Consider the following 20,625-nt stretch of genomic DNA (forward strand, 5'->3'; position numbering starts at 1 on the left):
CAATTAGTTATCATAAGGAAATATTGAAAACAGCCGCTTACAATAAGGTGAAAAATAGTTTGAAAAAACGATACCAGGTAAGAAGGGTTTGGATTACAATGACAGATGAACTCAATAAAATATACATAGATGAAGACGATAATTTACAATTTGAGAATCAATATTTAGAAAAAATAAACCAAGAAAAAAATTCTATTGCATATCAAACAGAAACCGGTACGCTGGAAAATTTGTTTGAGAAATTTGTACAAAATACACAAGAAGTGCACATCAAAATTTATTATTGCACCACCAGTCCAAAGTCCGCTCAGCGGACTTTCCACGTAATGCGCATATGTGCATGTCAATTAATTTTGTCTATGCTGTGTTAAGTCCGCTGAGCGGACTTTGGACTGGCTAGGTTTTTTCGGTCTAGGTTTAGAAAAACGTGATTTTCTCAAAATTTAATTGGAATTATTCAAAATTCCAACTAGATTTATAATTCCAATAAGATTTCTTTATGTAATTTGTTAGACTACACTTGACCTTGAATTATATTGCAACTGTTCTATGAGAAATATAATCGGTTACCTAAATCTTATCTTTTGTTTTCCATTTATTAAAAAATAAAGACCTTGCTGGATGTAAAATTATATATTTTTTGTACAATACTAAGTGTTTGATAAAATAAAAACCAAAAGGCTTAAGTTCCAATACATTTTTTTTATACTGCACATATTTTTAAATTTTCGACAAAAAAAGACCCTCTTCAAATGTCACCTAAGTGGGTCTCATAATTCATTTGTTTTTATTACGTTCTCGGAGTCAGGGACAATGAGTGTTTTGTTTACAATAATTTAAGCTTATTGCCAAGCCAGTTTAAACAATGTCACGTTGTTTTATTCTACAGATCTTGAGTATGAACGTCTCAAATATTAAATACTCAAAATTGGTACAAAAAACAGGGTCTCATAAAAACTAAGATTTTGCAGAATATGTGCTTACAAGTGGTATAGTAATTTGTTATTCAAGATATACATGAAACTAGGCATTCATTCCAATGAAAAAAGCCACATGTTTCGAAGAAAAATATAAAAAAAAAAGTTCATAAACATAGCAAAAAAATAAACATGTCTGCTCCACAAAGACGACGTACATGGTATGGATAGGACATATTCCAAAAAAAATTATCCATTTTTTTTTGTTTTTTTTTAAACTTATTTTACTATTGATAAGTCAAAATTAGAATTATTTTTTTTGTGTGGCTTTGAAGAATGAAAAAAAAAAAAAAAAAGTGTGTGTGTCCGCTCCGACGCACGACTGGAGTTTACTGGATATAAAAAATTAAACGAAACAATACGAGAAATAGTTCTATATTACGACAACACGATACACTACAGATTATTAACAAATTAACGAGACACAAAACAAACGACTAACAAATATATGAAAATACAATAATGAGAGAAACGCGCGATCAGTACGAGGCTTTGTGGCGGACTGCCGGCGCAGCAGCCCGGCGCGCATTTCGTGTGACATGCGCATAACGCATTTCGTGTGACATGCTAGTACGATTTTGGTCCCCATAATTTTCATACCCCGGGCCTATATATGTAAATCGATTCTAAAGGAGTAAACTCCAAAAATCGCGTTGAAAAAAGGAGTCGCATTGAACACTAAAATAATTTATTATATGAATAAAAGTAAAAGTTTACTTTTACGTTTTGGAAATTTATGTTTGTTAGTATCTATACATTAAAACAAACAAATATCAAAATAAAATAAGGTATTCTGGACTAAAAGAAAAGATTTTTCGACCCTAACCGGCTCACTTCTGTACACACGTCTTTTAATTTCACTCCACAAAAAGAAGTCCATGGGCGTGAGGTCAGGTGAGCGTGAAGTATAGCAACATACTCCCGTGATGTGGACTAATAAGCCGTCAGGGAAAACGTAAACAAACAACTGTTGCAACGAAAAAATCATGCGCACACTTCCACTAACAATTTAGCACTGTTTTTTGTTGTTGTTGCGTCGGGGCGCGGCGCGGGCGCAGAGATACAGGGGGTGGCGAGCTTCGACGCGAGTTTGCCGGAATTTATCAATAGAGCAGCGCCCCGTAGGTGTCTCAAACGCCGCTGCACGTACCTACTATCATTGATTTAGTTATTTAGCATTTACCAATTATTACGTATTTTAGTGGACAGTTTTAGGACTTAATGTTTTTTTTATTTTTTAACTACACAACTATAATTAGTTAAAGATACTTAGAGCCCGGTTAAATTTTTTTTGTACTAATTTTAAAATAGTGGTGTATAACGATTTTTCTTCACAGAAAAAAAAACAAAAGGAAGATGATTGGCTTATGCTAAGAATCCTATCCTTGGTATAAAATATAAAAAAAATCAAATATAACCAAAACAACAAAAAATATATCATTACAATATTTAACATGAAGTTCATGTCATATCCATATTTTTTTTACCGGCAGTTATTTTGTCACGTGACCCTTCAAACTAGTGTCTGTGTGCAGTCCGTTTAGCGGACTTTACGGTGTTTTGTATCTTTGAGGACGAAATTTTCGTACTTGCGACTAAAATACACGTATTTTATACTTATTAGATTGAAGTTCACTATATAATGATCTGATTACACATTATTATTTTAATAAATTTCATAATTTTTCTATCAGATATTACAAAACAAAATCCACTTACAACTTCGAAAAATGACTTGGTCGTAGCTTCGATGGTGGTTTTTAACTTAAAATGTAAAGGATATACCCATATTAGTAAATAAAATTAATTAATACTTATTGTTGCATATTTCTCAGCAGACGAACCAAACTTATTACAACAATTAATTGCTGTACGACCGACTAGTTCGCGGGAAACACTGTTTGAAATTGCCACCAACTAAATCAACGATCTTGAAAAATTTTTGTACCACAGACCAAACAAATTTTATGTAATAAGGCGAACTTATTCATGCTTAGTCGATTTTTAAAGTACTTCAGAACGAGAACTCTAGTAAAAATATGTAACAGCCCATAATAGTGGAAGTCCGCTGAGCGGACGCGGCACTGTGGCCGCCACTGGCCGTCTGTGGGAAGTCCTTTGAGCGGACGGGTCACTGTTGATAGATAAATGTGATTTGACATTTCACGTATCTGTGGAGTCCGCTCAAAGGACTCCGAACTGTGGAGAGGTTAAAGAACAAATCTTGACAAAAATTGCAGAAAAGTTTGTAATTGAAAAATTTACAAGTAAACATTCTAATGCTAACCAATGGATTGATATTTTTGAGAGTGAATGTAAACGCTTTGATGTAACAGAGGATGAAAAGAAAATTGAAATACTTAGATTGTTTATGGATAAGGCTTGTGTGGACTGGTATAGTTCAATGGTAATAAAATTGACAATGAATTCGGAATGGTCAACTTGGAAAAACAAATTCTGTGAATCTTTTGCAAACAAAGGCTGGAACCCAGTTAGATACGCACTATTCTTTAAATATAAGGATGGTTCATTATTGGATTACGCCATGAGAAAAGAAAAACTGTTATTGGATATGAGAAGAACAATTGACACAGATACACTAGTGGATCTATTAGCAGCTGGTTTACCAGAATTCATACTAAATAGGATTAATAGAGAAACATTAAAAGATACAGTGGATTTGTTTAATGAAGTGAGTAAGTATGAACATTTGGTAAATTAAAAAAGCTATATGCCTATAATGAAAAATGAAAATATGAGAACTAATAATAGAAATGAAGAAAAATATGTATGCAAGATTTGTGAAAAGTTGAATAAAGGTTCTCGTTATCACCCTGAGTCCACGTGTTGGTTTAGAGCCAAGGAAGATGAAAAACTAAAGAAAAATTTCATTAAGCATGTAAACAATTCGGTGATAGAAGCAGAGTTAAACGAAACTAATCAAAAAAACGAATAGTAACACCATTAATTAATGTCAAACTACTATTGAATGATAAACTAGAAATATATGGGGTTTATGATTCTGGTTCAAATGTTTCTCTAATTAATTCAAAAATACTAAAGTTAAAAGGAATAGGAAACTTAAATTAAATTCCTTTCTTTAATTTTAATTATGTCACGCATGCGCTGTCGACATGTGCCGGAACGTCCGCGCATGTGCTGAAAAGTCGAGAAGCCTTGACAGATAAATATTATGTCATTGTATAAAATTTTATGAAAAATAATTTCTAACAAGATTATAAATAAACTTTAAATGTCGTTTATTTGTTATTTCGGAGCAACACATTGAAGTTTTATTTTAATAAACATATAATACATATAAATAAAACAACATACCTAATAATCTTATATATGAGTCGCCTATTATCAAAGGTGGCAATCTGTGCATTTGGACAAAAATTTTTTATTGATATGTCAATACAGATTGATTTGAATATAATCGTCTCCTTCAAAGAATACGGTTCAAAACTTGCATTAAATAAAGGTTAATACTTAACCTGTTATTTATCTAAGATGTCGTTCAGAAGAGTTTTGTGACTGCCAATGGAATACAAAGTCAATAATTCGTTTTTCTGATTTACCAATAATTGTCCAAAAGTCACATTGCCGGCTTTGATAATAGTCGACTCATATATTTACCAGGTAATTTTCCTAGACCTTGAAACAAGTCTGAGTACTTATCAATATTTATTACATTAACGTTGCTAATTAATCCCAAAGAAATACAGCTTTCTAAACCGAGTACATTCTGACAGTTTAAATTGGCAACAGCAAATGGCAAAAAATAACGTTTGTTATTGAATGTAACACACAGATGTTCAGTAATACCTATAATAGGTAACCTGTTCCCTGTAAAGGAATGTACCCGCAAGGGCTTAAGGCTGTTAATTGATAAACCCAAATTGAAAAAATCAGTTTTAGACATTACATTAATCATAGACCCCGTATCTATTTTTAACATAATATTTTTTCCTTTATATTTTACAATTTCCACCCATTCATTAGACGACTTACAATGTTATTGTTCCTCGCGATCGTATTCACATAGAACATTTCTTTACATTTTTCTTCACTATCACTGCTCGCAGTATCCATACTCAAATTTAATACCTTACGAATCGCTTTCCTTTGCACACATACTCGCGAAAAATGCCCCGGACAACGTTCACCGCCTAGACACCGGCTGTTTCCACATCGCTGACAGGCGCTGCGATCTGTTATCTGCCCGCCGTTACTGCCAACTCTTGCGCCGCGTACTCCTCTCGCGCGCTGTCCTCTTCGTTCACTGCTTCTGTTCTGAACTGCAGACACTTGCACACTGTCCGCAGCGCAGTTAATGTATTTACTGTCCTCTTTAGACATCTCGGCCGCCTGACAGAGTTGTAAGGCCTTCACTAGTGTAAGATCATCAGTGCGAAGAAGTCGATCTCTCACCGTGTTGTTATTGACACCGCATACGATACGATCACGTAACAAACTTTCGTGTAATTCACTGAATTCGCATTGCTGACTCAGTACCCTCAATGCGGTTATGTATTGGTCAATATTTTCGCCATCTTCTTGATCACGGGTGAAGAACTTATACCGTCTTACTATGATATTCGGTTTTGCTCCAAAGTACTTGTCGAACTTATTCAAAACACAGTCGATATCATCCTCACTTTCACCTTCGTTAAAAGTGGAGGTCGTATAAGCCTCGTAACCGGCCGATCCTATGAGATTCATCAACAAACTAGCCTGAACTTCTTTAGGCTCTTTGCTCACTCCAGACGCTTTAAAAAATACTTCGAACAGCTTCCGCCATTGCCGCCACGCCTCGGAGCGTGCAGCCGGACCGCCATCTAGTGATAATTCTGCTGGAGGACGCGCGTGTTCCATATTTATGTTGGTTACTTCCATTTAACGTGTATTAATGTTAAAAACGACGCACCGCTGCCACCACGTAGTGAAACACACGCCAGTTGGTTTAATACCGATTTATTTTAAAGACACCCTCACTACGTCATTATAAATATACTACAATTATAACGTGTCTGTGTCTAAGGGTGTCCCTGGTATGCTGATGTTACACGAGGCCCAGTCGCGTCACTCCCCAATAGGTGGTCTATGGGTCGAGAGACACGGGGCCGAGTCGCACCACTTCTAGACACGTCACCACCGGTAGACAACTGGTGAACAGGAGACTCTGTAAGGAGGATCTCAGGGCGCCACCACTTATCGCTTTGGGAGATTCACACCAATAAATGAAAACAATTACAATATAACAAAGCAGTGTTTATTCTATTTAAATAACACGGATACAATTGTTATAATAGTTCACAAAGATTAAATTAGTGGTCAGGTACAATGTTACATGTGTGTCGGTAGGTACACCGAACACACAAGAAGGTTATCAACGAAATTAGTTTAAAATTAACTTAAACTAGAAACAATGACGGTTTCACCAGTTTAGTTAACAAACGGACGATGAAGGTTCATCGGATTGCTTCCCAGCAACTGGGGTTGCTGGATCCGAGCAAGGCTGTGTATGCAGGTGTGTTCTTGGTCTACCGTAGTCAAGTACTCTTTCTTGGATCGCCTAGCCAGAGTACCTCGCTTCCGGCAGCGTCCACGCAGAAAGGTACTGCGGAATGTCGAAGGTGATCTAAAAGTCACTCTCCGCACCCTAACTGATGTCCATATTATAATGTACTAGTTATTAGGACCTACACGATAAGACAAAGTAGTGTTAGCTTCTAATTAGTTATAGTTTGTGGACACAGTGTGGAGAATAAATTATGAAACACTTACCCTGGTTTAATACAAGACACCAAGGAACTGTTTAATTGACTCAGGTAGATGCGTAACAAAACTTTCACTGCAGCTCGAGAGATGTTGATTGAAAAAGGACTCGGACAAAGTGACTTGTCCTTTTATAGCAATAGTCTGACGGTTCTCGAAGATTCTGCCTAATAGTGCTGTGCCAATCTCACCTTCGAACTATAGACAAGATCGCACAGTCACGTCATGCAACGTCGAGTGAGAGAACTACTTAATGTTTTAAAATTATTTTATTTCTCCACACCACGTATATGCTAGATGGCGTTAATTTCTAAAAAAAAATCAATTCAATTTTTCTAGCGTTACAGCATGAGCGTCAGTTCTAAGTTAAATTGGTTTTTCAGGAGTAAAATCTAAGAAATACTATTTAGAAGGATATTTTTTTTCAATTTGCACTAAACCGAGATTACATTTCTCATAAACTACCGTGGCCTTAAAAATGATAGATGATTTATTTAACCAAGAAATTAATATGCAGTTTTAAAAGAAATGTCAGTTTTCACCTACATAGCTGTTTTTCAAAGTACTGATAAGATACGTTACGGTTTATGTCATTTTCGAGCAGTAATAAAATTTCTGTTTTCGAACGAGTAATTAATTTTTTTTTACTGTTTATATTTCTATTTGGTATATACATTATAGAGAAGATATTATATAAGTGTAACCTACCAATGACAGTGAGCTACTCGCCGGATCTTCTCAGCGGGTCGCGATTCCTATTCGCTAGTAGATTCATTCTTGAAGCAGGTGCTCTTGAGCAGTTTAGGTTAGGTTAGGTTAGCTTGGACGCTCGGGCAGCTGATAGGCAATCCCACCTATCCTGGTGAGCCTTTGCTCGCCCACCTGTCTTGGTGAAACTGGAAAGGCCTCCGGGCCACCAGCAATCCTTCAATCATTAATAAAAAAATAAATAAAAAAGACATATTTTTCTACCATTTCAGATTATAGGAAACACAGCGGATATCCACTGGTAAAATTACTAAAATATACTATTTTCATAATTTTAATTAAATTATAAAATAAAATTCAAATTAAAAGTAATAAGCTACATAAATTGCAGAAAAATATTATTGTTTACTTGGAATTGGCTTTTATATAGCAATTTAATAATCAATAAATATAAACATAATTTCATTTTAATAACACGTTATACGCAATTCGTTGCACATATTACTTATAAGAAATGTTAGTTCTAGAACCCCAACTATTTGACAATAACTTCTTCAAATATACTATACCAAGTAAATTAAGACTATATTATTTTGTATACCTACAGACAGACAAACACACAGACGTACAGAGTCCGAAATAAACGTGCACACAAAGTCGATTAACACTTTGATATTATTAAAATATAATGTGCATCATTCAGAAGGATCCAACTCATAACTCAAAGGGTATTAATATGCTTAGTGAAGACTATAGATACTAAAAAAATGTAAATTCCATCTATTTGAACACGGCCTCAAAAAACAAAGCACATGTAGAGTAAGGTGTAATACGTGTTTGGTTGTGCTATTGTTTTACTGCAGAAACAAAAGGGACGGTGAAACCAAAGCTATGCAGGCCAACAGAACTATATAGTTTTTTCAATAGGTGTTAAGAAATCCTTAGAGCAACGAATCCTGCTTACACTTCTTACTGAATTTCGAAAATATTCGTCATCATCATCATCTTTTATCTGCCTTTATCTGCCCCCTGCTGGACATAGGCCTTCCCCAATGCCTTCCACATAATGCGGTCCTCCGCCTTCCGCATCCAACGACTTCCCGCCGTGCGCACTAACGCAACGAGGATGACGGTGTCCTCACCCTCTCTACGGACCTCCGAAAGCCTAAGGATATGCCATTTAATGGACCTCAATTCTACTTCCAGCTCTTCCACATCCTCGTCTCGCCTCAAAGTCCGGGTGTTAAACGTGCCAATGGTCAGTTGTTTATGGTGGCCTGCCGACCGGGGATTCTTCGCACCCCCTGCCCTACCGTTACCGTGACCGTCACCGTGGCCAGGAGTAGTAGAGCTGCCGGGTACTGGGGGCCGTAGCATTTTGTGTCCTGTCATTGGGATGTTTGTGCCCTTAAGTCACCACGCTGGGCATGCGGGTTGGCAACTAAGAAGTTTAACGTCGTACCCAGGATGAGGAAGATTAACGTCGTACCCAGGAAGAAAAATATTTGTGACTAACTAAATTCCTATTTACAATAGTATTACGATAAAATCAAAGGCCCAAAGTTTCTACCCCAAACGGAACAAAAATGAAATCTTTAGAGATATTTTCATATTTCCGCCGTTTGAGGCCTTCAGCCGTTGAAGCAGCGCTGCCAGCGTTAGGATTAGTCCCAGGAAGATGTGTCGGTGCCATGGTATCTACACAAGTCGCATCCCAAACGAGCGACCGACCCATATTCCAGGGAATAATCGACATACTGTCTGGTCTCTTACCATCGCCTCACACCAAACCATTCGGTTCTAGAATGGTTGGCACGCCGGCGCTGACAAGGGCCCGACGGACGATGTCATTTATGCTGGCGTGGCGGGATATTCTGCCAGCGTTTTTCGCGCATGAGAGCCCGTGGTAACCAAAGCGGTCGACAATGTTGCCACACTGGCAGTGATGCTGAACACAGCAGGCGAAGACAGGTTGCTAAACGAAAGCTATTGTCGGACATTAGAGTGCCGGTGTGAAGTGATGGATGGGCCTGCAACCATAGCCCCGATTCTCGTTCTGCAACTGCGAGGAGGCGAGCACGCTCTGTTGAATCTCTACATGAGTCAAGTAGATTTTTACGTATTAATTCACAAAGCGGCTCATCCCACAGTGGCGATGTCAAGAGACACCGCCAACGGTCGAACGGCCCTCCCGGAAGCCGAACTGCTCCGCCGACAGGTCTGGTCTAACTCCGACCAGGTGCTGAACGATGCGGGCAGCCAGAATACGCTCCAGCAATTTTCCCGCCTCGTCCAGCAGTACGATGGGACGATACCCAGCGGCTGTATCCACCGGGCGCCCCTCCTTTCTCAACAACACAAGTCTGCCCGTCCGCCAGAGCAACGGAAACCGTTCCGACTCCAGGCAACCATTAAATAGCTCCAGGAGCCGGACCCCAGGGCATCGAGGGCCAATGCCAGCACCCGGCCATGGACTCCGTCCGGGCCGGGGGCCGTGTCATTTGCAGTCATCCTAACAACGGCCACACGGAGCTCTGCCCCAGTAATACGGGGCACCTCAGCAGGGGCTTCGCCGTCGTTGGCGTCCGACGGCTCACCCATAGGGGAACAAAACCCTCCCGCTCCTGCGGGAACAACGCCGAAACGATGTCCCGCAGCTGTTGAGGCTGAAGTCGCTCAGTCAAAGGGGGGGCCCACGGGCGTAGCTTGCCACGCACCAGCCTCTACGGGCTCCCCCATGGATCCGCTTCGAGCGCATCTAAGAGTCTCTCCATGTTCTGCTCCTTGGCCCGCCTGATAGCCAGCCGCAGGGCGTCCTTCGCAGCGCGATATTCGCCGTGCAGCCGGATCTCCTCCTCCGCGAACGCGACGGAATCGTCGCGCCGCAGGTGGCGGCGACGGCGATGTCTAGCGCACCGGCGGCTTGCCGGTGCGCTAGACCGGAACCCGATATACCGGTGATCCGACAACGATTCCGCCCCCACCACCACGCCCCAGCCCAGGATGCGCTGTGCGATGGACGAGCTCGCGAACGTCAAGTCTACGATAGACTCTCCCGTCCATCTCACGTATGTCGCGACCGAGCCCCTGTTAACGATACAGAGATCGGCCGCGACCACCCACTCCTCTAACAGCCTACCAAGAGCGTCCGTGGATGGAGAACCCCAAGCGACAGACTTCGCATTGAAGTCCCCCGCCAGTATCACCGATCGGGGAGAGAGGTGACGAGCGATCACCTCTAGCCCGTCCAGAAACCGCTCGAACTCGACGGTAGGCCGATTTGGAGAGAAGTACACCCCGATCACGACGGTATTTTCTAGTTGTAACGCGACGATCTCGGGGCCCCTGGTCACCATCGCCAGGGGAGAAATCATCGCGGATCTTCTTAAAAGTATGGCCGCCAAGCCATCAACGTCCCCAAACCAGCAGTCATCCGCTGGGGGAACGAAGTACGGCTCGGCGACCACAGCCACGTCAATTGACCACTCCGACATAGTCTGGAGCAGCATGTCCTGAGCCCCGGCGGAGTGGTTCAAATTTCCTTGGAGGAAGCGATAGGTGTGATCCATTAAGGCTGGACCACATCCATCGCCCCCTCCCCTACTCTATTGTCCCCGCTATCGGGCTCGAACGCCTCAGTGGGGGCCAAAGTACCAGCTGGTGCTCCCCTGGCCGACCGCCAAGCTAAGCGGCGCCAATTTCGAATTGCATTTTTGCCGGCCTGGGAGCATGCCTTGCCCCCGGTCCGGTGATCAGCCCTGCGTCCGGCCGCCGCACATAATTAACAATGCGGCGCAGCCAAGCACACGGCCGCCTTGTTTTCAGGTTATCCAGGCGGAAGTCCGCTGCGGTCAACCGCACTCACGCACCTGACGAGGCAGTGCCCAGTGCTGAAGCACTGTCGAAGTCGTCGTGGCCTAAAAGATAAGACGTTCGGTGCATTCGTGTTGAAGCGATGCACCGGTGTTCGAATCCCGCAGGCGGGTACCAATTTTTCTAATGAAATACGTACTCAACAAATGTTCACGATTGACTTCCACGGTGAAGGAATAACATCGTGTAATAAAAGTGAAACCCGCAAAACTATAATTTGCGTAATTACTGGTGGTAGGACCTGTTGTGAGTCCGCGCGGGTAGGTACCACCGCCCTGCCTATTTCTGCCGTGAAGCAGAAATGCGTTTCGGTTCGAAGGGTGTGGTAGCCGTTGTAACTATACTGAGACCTTACAACTTTTATATCTCAAGGTGGGTGGCGCATTTACGTTGTAGATGTCTATGGGCTCCAGTAACCACTTAACATCAGGTGTGCTGTGAGCTCGTCCACACATCTAAGCAATAAAAAATAATAAAAAAAGCACCTTAGGCACCGCCAGGCACGCGGGTCTAGCAGGCGCACGTGGGCTGCTATCCAGCCCACGCGCAACCTGGCTGGATTCCCCGACGGTCTCCCGGGCGGAGGAGCAGGGCGACGGCCGCCTCCACCGGGCAACGTACCCACACGGAGCCGGCCCCGGTATAACCGGAGCGCAGCTCCCCTACCGTTATATTCTGCGGGGCACAGTTGCCCTGGGCAGCGACGGCCGCCGCCACCTCATCCCTGGTGGTGCAGCCGTCCAGGCCGGTCACTCTAAATTCGGCCATCTTAACCGGCCTATGCACTCGCACCTCCTCTTCAGGCGGAACCATACGGAGCCTTGCCGCCAGACGCTCCGCGATGCCGGGACTGTTGGCAACAGGACATTCTAGCAGCTTGGCCCCATTGCCAGTCTGCCTACAGCGGAGGCCCTCCCCCGCCAACCATTATGATAAGAAAAATTAAACGAAACCTTAGAAGAATAACATTTTTCTTATTATTTAGTAAATATAATAGTTAATGTATAAACTAAAATAAAATATATGATATAAAGAACAGTTTCAGTTAATTTTATACCAATTCAAAAATTGTCCCACCCTTCGTACTACTTACCGTTCGCGAATACTGACAGTGAAATAGAATTGTACCCAATGGTAAATGTAATCTTCACGATAACTCCCCACCACGACCTCAGTGCCCGCTAGTGACTTGAGCAGATTACAGGTCTTAAAGAGTAATTTGGCGCCAACGAAAAATGAATAATGTATAAAAAATCGTCCAGGTCAAAATAAAATCTTACCGTTCGTGTCTTCTAAAGGTAAGTTATTTGTTCAGATTAATTTAATTAATGATCTAAATATTTGAGATTAAATTAAATATAATAATAAGCCTTTATTGCTATTAAAAATTTACAATACTTATATCTAGATATTATATATATATATATATATATATTTTAATGCTAGGAAACAGCTTTTTTTTTTTTTTTTTATGATTGAAGGATTACTGGTGGCCCGGAGGCCTTTCCAATTTCACCAGGACAGGTGGGCGAGCAAAGGCTCAGCCAGGAGGAAACAGCTTGTCTCTCGACATAGGCCTCGTCTAATGTTTTCCACAAGGTCCTGTCCTTTGACTTTCTCAGCCACTCTCCGCCAGCTATTCTTTTGAAATCATCTTCCCATCTTTGATTTTTTCTGCCTTTACTTCTATGGCCATCTCTTGGGTACCATTCCGCTACATTCTTTGTCCACTTTTCTTGTGTCTCTCTTAACATATGTCCTGCCCATCTCCACTTTTGCATTTTATGTACCTTTTCGACGCTTTTTAATTTTGTTATATTTTTTACGTATGTTAGTCTAATTTTATCTTTTCTCTTAATTCCAGTGATACTTCTTTCTATATTGTTCTGACATAATATGTTTATTTTATTTTATTGTTTTTTTGTCAATGCCCATGTTTGGCATCCATAGATCAGGCATGGTAGAATGCACGTATTATATACTTTTCGTTTGTCTTTCATAGGCATATCTTTATTTTTCATTATTTCACTGAGGGACCAGTATCTCTTCCAAGTATTGGCTATTCTCCGATCGATCTCTTTTTGCATAGTGTCACTTGGCGATATTAACTATAATTAAATATTATATTATATTAAATATTTGAGATCTAAATATTTGATATAAGATTATTTCTCGTTTGGTAACGTATTTAGTCTCATAAGTCTAATAAATAATGCAACGTACACAAATGTTTCCAAATATCTACTCACCATTTTACTATTTACCATTTTTCCCGTTCACATTTTACCCGAATGGTAAGGAGCAAGCTAGAATAGTAAGTAGGTATTTTTTCTTTTTAAATGTAATATTGTTTCAATACATGCTATATTTAAACTGCCGTGTAAATTACTAAACCACTACAAATATCAGATTCAAGAAAAGGGCAAAATAGTACTTTCTGCGTTTTTTTTTCGCTGTCAATCTTCTCTTACAGTACAAATTGTAAGTCTGAAGCCGTAATCACTGGGCTACCAGTGCTCTCATTGAGGATTACGGCTTAATACCTCCTAACTCTTAAAATAGTTGAGAAGAGACCTATGGGATAGTAATGGATAATAATAATAATGATGATGATTGTTTAATTTCTCATTACCGTTTGCACAAAAATTTCAGATCCAAATTGTGACGTATATAAAGGCTTATTTTTGGTCTCACGCATATTTGTGTATATGTATGCTATCAGCTTTGCTTTAATTATCTAAAGAACAGTTTTGGAATTAAAATCGTCTAATATGTTCATTTGCAAATATTCACCCAACAATCAGGAATTTTGTTTTTATTTGTGTTAGCAAGATAGCCCTATCGACTGAATTGAAGGCTTTTTTGATGTCGACTTTGAGAACCACAACCCTTCCCTGCTCATGGAGAAAAGTCCTTAAGGCGTGGACAGCAGCCTCACAGCCGCCTCATGAGCCAAAACCTAATTGCACTGGTTGGAAGTATTGTTTTAATTTTTCCATGTTTTTCTTGCAACAGATTTTGGCTGCCAGACGGCGATATACCGTGCCCACGGCAATTGGTCTTACTCCCCCATCTTTCTTATTTAGAGCACATAAATTTGCACCATAGAGAATGTCAATGATTTTATCAATGACTTTGCCCGAAAGCATAAAATCAATGAAATCTTTTAAGCCTTTTAAAAGCGACTGGCTGACAGCGCCACAGCTGCCACTAGTTAGATCTTTAAGGTGCTGTGGCGTTAGGCTATCAAGCCCGCCCGCAGAACCACTCTGAAAAGATGCAAGAGCATTAGCAACAACCTCTATGGTCGCCTCTATGGCTTGTTCAGAGCTGGGAAGGTCAGGAAAAAATATGTTTGATGACGGATATGGGTGTTTACTTTCGAGAGCTTGCAAAGTATCGGAGGTATCAGGTGCTATTACATCAGTTAAAAACAAAAGTTTTGCAGCACCCCTTATATCACCATCAACGAGCCTAGTTTCAACTTTTCTAAAAAATGTGATCTCAGAGTCGGATTTTTTGGTTGACAAAATGAATGAATCACTATTGAAATCATTGCTAGAGATATATGTGTTATCACTACAATTATCTTTGATTGTTTGTGTTATAGTCGTTTTAATATTTTTGTTAGGTCTAATGTGTAAAATTCTGTAATAAAAAAGAAGGAGACGCTCCCAGGCCGAAAGAGAATTCTGTACTATAACGTTTTTGATCAAATTTGATAACGATTGTGATGCTGCAATCCTTGCACCACGGGGAATTCGTTTAATAACTGGAACGTTCTTTTTTAATTCTGAATTTTTTTCCCAAAAAAGTTTTTCTGCTTGTGACGGAGAAGTTTTAGGGTGTGAAGGAGGAATTATGGTATGATTTGAGGAAGGGTTACCCTTCCAAATGTTGGGTGTTTTCGACTGATATGTATTTTGAAACCACGATTTCCTTTAAAAAGCCTCACTTGGGGACATTTTGGACATTGCAAAATTTTTTCCTGAGATGCAGAAGCTCCCTTAAACCCTGACGAAGAAGAGCAGCCGTCTAACTGAGGGCACCTATCCATACAAATCTTTTTACAATAAACATACTACACATTTAAAATAGATAAAAAAAGTGTGTGTGTCCGCTCCGACGCACGACTGGAGTTTACTGGATATAAAAAATTAAACGAAACAATACGAGAAATAGTTCTATATTACGACAACACGATACACTACAGATTATTAACAAATTAACGAGACACAAAACAAACGACTAACAAATATATGAAAATACAATAATGAGAGAAACGCGCGATCAGTACGAGGCTTTGTGGCGGACTGCCGGCGCATGTACTAGCATGTCACACGAAATGCGCATAACGCATTTCGTGTGACATGCTAGTACGATTTTGGTCCCCATAATTTTCATACCCCGGGCCTATATATGTAAATCGATTCTAAAGGAGTAAACTCCAAAAAGTAAACATATATAAATAGTATATACCTATAGTATGCTATATTTATAATATAGTAGCTATATCTAGAATGTCTATAAATAGTTAGCTCAGCAGACGTTAGTAAAAAAATAATAATAATAATAGAAATGTGGGGCTTTCCTTAAAATCTGTTCCTAGTGAGCGTTCATGACTTGAAATGAACAACGATGCTCAGTTTCAATTCAATCGGACATCAGCTTCGGAGGTCTTGTGATGAGTGAGCCAGTGGTACCCCGCTTACATATATACCTCGCCACGTCGACCAGTGTCCTCTTCTCGTCCGGGGATTATGAGGAGGATCTTGAAGATCTCACTCAAATAGGTTGAAGAATATGTATGTTGGTTGATATGTATATGTATGCACTTTAACGTAGGTGAAGCTTCTATCTTGGGTCCAATTTACTTATTTATTTATTTCACTTTAAATATTATAGCAATATTTATAATATTGGGAATCCGCAATTAACATACGAAAATAATATATAGCGAATATTTTATAATTTTACATTTTATAAAAAAAATTAGACATGTCGTGTCTTATTGTCAAGATGGCGCTCAAAAAGTCCAAATCAAATTGGAAAGTCCATTCTTGGTAAATCGTACTTCACTGCATTTCCGATGCTTCATAATCAAATCGGATATTCATTCTTCTTCTTCTTCTTCTTCTTCTTCTTCTTCTTCTTTGTCGTACCCTCACATATGAAGATCGTGATAATATACGACTTGTCTCTATACATAATATTATAAAAGTGGAGTGTTTGTTTGTTTGTCCATCTTGCATACTGACATGAAACGACGGAATGACATGATTTTTTTATCCCGAAAAAACATCTCGTTCCCACGGGAAACTGTTTTATTATCTAAAAAATACTTACACTCCTTGGACACGCGGACGAAGCCGCAGTCATCAGATAGCTTGTCATCTATAAACAGTTATCGTCTGAATTAAGGATTATACTAGATGATGACCGAGCTTTGCTCGTTTTTTTTTTTCTGATAACGCCCTCTTGTTGTGTCTTTAAAGCGGTTAGTTGCCCTCAATTAAGAAAAATAGTATTATTATTCGCCAATAGATGTCGGGAACAGTTGATTATTGAAAACACGAATAAAACAACATTTTCTGAAAATAAATCGTAGCTAGATCGATTTATCGCCCCCGAAATCCCCTGTATACTAAATTTTATGAAAATCGTTGGAGTTGTTTCCGAGATTCAGATTACATATATATATGACGTAGGAGATACAAAAGTAATGTTTTTTAAAAAGTGATTAAATTCTTGACGATGACTCATGTTTGGGCTTCCAAAACAAAACTTCACGAGAACTTCACAAGAACTGCGTATATTTCACGAGAAGCGTGACAACGTTCAGAGAGATCCGTGGTACTGTGCTACCGATCGGACACGAATGACCAAGCGCTAGATAATACGGCCGTATATTTGAGTCGTCTATTATCAAAGGCGGCAATCTGTACATTTGGACAAAAAATTTTTATTGATATGTCAATACAGATTTATTTGAATATAATCGTCTCCTTCAAAGAATACGGTTCAAAACCTGCATTAAATAAAGGTTAATAGTTAACCTGTTATTTATCTAAGATGTCGTTCCGAAGAGTTTTGTGACTGCCAATGGAATACAAAGTCAATAATTCGTTTTTCTGATTTACCAATCATTGTCCAAAAGTCAGATTGCCGCCTTTGATAATAGTCGACTCATTTATAGGGCTTGGTACACGTCAGCGTGTTTACAAGTTTTTAAAGTATTGAAATTACAGTAAAAGGGACTGCTTAACATCAATTTCTCATCTTAACAAACACAGAGTAATTAGTTGATGACCAGATGATCCGATTATTACATTGAATCATTATTATTTTTATAATAGGTAGGTAAATAGTAATATTTGCGCCGACATATATATTAACATACAAGAATTGCTCGTTTAAAGGTATAAGATTAAGGATTTTATTACCTCATGCGCATATTTTAAAGCCAGTCGTCTTCAATTTTAGAGGTCATCGGGTTTTAAAACTATTGTAGTGACGTTCACAGTTTTCCTCAACTCAGATGTATGTATCCTCATATTTTTGGTATACCCATATTGGATTTAAGTCGTCGTGGCCTAAAGGATAAGACGTCCGGTGCATTCGTATCGAGCGATGCACCGGTGTTCGAATCTCGCTGGCGGGTACCAATTTTTCTAATGAAATACGTACTCAACAAATGTTCACGATTGACTTCCACGGTGAAGGAATAACATCGTGCAATAAAAATCAAACCCGCAAAATTATAATTTGCGTAATTACTGGTGGTAGGACCTCTTGTGCGCCCGCACGGGTAGGTACCACCGCCCCGCCTATTTCTGCCGTGAAGCAGTAATGCGTTTCGGTTTGAAGGGTGGGGCAGCCGTTGTGACTATACTGAGACCCTAGAACTATATCTCAAGGTGTGTGGCGCATTTACGTTGTAGATGTCTATGAGCTCCAGTAACCACTTAACACCAGGTGGGCTGTGAGCTCGTCCACACATCTAAGCAATAAAAAAAAAAAAAACCTCCTCGAGTTTTTTTTTAAATGATTAGTGCAGTAAACACGTTTAATGAAAACACGTAAATGAATAATAAATAAAATAAAAAATATACAAATAATAAATAACCAGACATATAAATAAAGTCAACAGGTAAGTCAGTTGAAGGTGAGCTCCGACTATGTATATTAATTACCTTATTATTTTTTATTACATAAGGACAAGAAAAAAAAAAGTTTTGACGCGGGCAGAATCAGAGTCTATCTCTGAAAATGAGAAATTGTAGAATTGATGCATTATTTTTAAAGGGCAAGTCTTCTAGGGGACTTAATACGTTTATTGATATCGAAATATCAAAGAAAAACAATTTCGGTATACGAGTCAATTCAAAAACGACATGACAATGAACTTTTCCTGTAATTGAAACAAATTAACAAACTTTCAACCGATTGAAACGATTATGGTAATTTAAAATATGTTTAAATTAAAGAAACCGGCTTAAAATGCTTTTAAAGGTTCACATGAAAATGTAAATGGCAAAACGAAAAAAAAAAACAGTGTTATTTTTCTTTTATTTAAATATTTACTAAAGCATCCTTTACATAATATGTTTACTTATATATTTGTACAAGTGCACGAACTTGTATAAGCGGCGACTATAAAACAGTGAATAGCCTTGATAAGCACTTCAGAAAGCATTATTTGGTGAAAATGTTAAAGACGTTCTTGTTTGTAGTCTGTATTGCTAATGTGCTTCTAGCAGACTCTACTGAAGGTATTTAACTTGCATTATAAATTTCTTACGAAAGTGTGTGATAAGAGAAAACTGAAAAAAAAATTTATTCATACAGCACAAATTTAGACATCGCAATTAATTTCTTTATTTTATTTAAAAAAAGTTGTTTAATATTTATAACCGACATTTTTTATATTTATATTCAAAAATCACGCAGCGAGACTGCATAACAAAAAAAAGTGCTCAACAGAAGACCACTAACGAAATTAAAGAAATAAATCACTAAAATAAAGTTTTGGTGTTTTGTCCCAAGATGCCTCGTGATAAAATAAAAAAATCCCTCCCAAAAAAATCTGTTTGCTTACAAAAGACACTCTCTTAATTATTTTAGTAAAGTACGTTGCATAAAAATCAACTATTTCTATCTCCATATAACAACAAATATTTCAAATGAATAAAATGTGAATAAAAATTGTCGTAAAGTTCTGGAACTTTCGACGAATTTCAAATAATAGTTCACCTTTTATTTTATTTGGGAATCTTTTTTTTGACAAAGTTTTTTGGTCCGCCCTATGCACTTTATTTTATTGATATTTAATTTCTACATTAAACATGTATGCTAAAAGACCTCCGTGATAAATAAAAAGCAAATGTGGTGTCGTGGGACACCAGGTAGGAACGAAGTTCCTTCGGCTAATGTAGAATCGACACAATTTGCAAAAAAAAAATCGTGCTCAATTTTATGTTGGTTTTCTTGATTTTTCTCTTAAATTTTGCTGATTAGTTTTTATTTAAGTACAGGAAAGTATTTAGGAAATTCAGTATTTTAGGAAATAATAAATTACGTAAAATAAAAATAAAATCGTAATTCAAATTATCAATTAAAATAACAAAATATGTCTCTTTATTTTTGTTTGACAACATAAAATTACATAGAAATAGAAATAATTACAAAATAGAGAGAGAAGGGATGAGAGAACGAAAAGAAAGAGGGAGAAAGAGAAAGGTATTATACACTACTCGCTTGTGTATACGACTGTCGCACCTGCGCACGTCTCATTTAACGGTTTTATTCCACGCACTTTTTTCCACGGATTTTTTCTTACCGTTTTACTATCACATTTTTTTCAGTTCGATCGCGCAGCAAAATCCCTATCCCCCCCAAGCCTGCCGTAAGGAACTTCGTTCCAATAAGTCCCGATTCGTTTTCAATAAAGACTTGGGTGCCGTTATTTTAAGCCACTGTCTCTCGCAACTAACCGGTAAAAATAATACCCAATACCGTAATTAATACCATGAGAGTTGATACGGGAATGACATAGGAACGACTTGTACTTTGCCCCTGCATTGCATCCCGCTCGATCCTCCCGCGCTCGCTAATATCGAAGCATCAGTGTGCCGAATCTCACTGACGGGACACGCGCCGATCGTTATCGCGTCCGCTTATCTTCCACCGGATAAGATCGTTCTAAGCAGTGATATCGAGGCGCTGCTCGGCATGGGAAGCTCTGTCATTCTAGCGGGCGACCTAAATTGTAAACACATCAGGTGGA

General features: G+C 39.0%; 1 protein-coding gene and 1 pseudogene across 37 annotated transcripts in view; both read left to right on the forward strand.

The window, feature by feature from the left end:
* LOC114252100 (zonadhesin) overlaps positions 1-20,625 on the forward strand; it is a 160,670-nt gene that overhangs the window by 120,972 nt on the left and 19,073 nt on the right. The gene's annotated exons all lie outside the window — the stretch shown is intronic.
* LOC149500355 (uncharacterized) lies at positions 1,110-4,041 on the forward strand (annotated as a pseudogene).

Source organism: Bombyx mandarina, chromosome 22 (genome assembly GCF_030267445.1).
Source record: "Bombyx mandarina strain Sakado chromosome 22, ASM3026744v2".
Taxonomy (NCBI): Eukaryota; Metazoa; Arthropoda; class Insecta; order Lepidoptera; family Bombycidae; genus Bombyx; species Bombyx mandarina.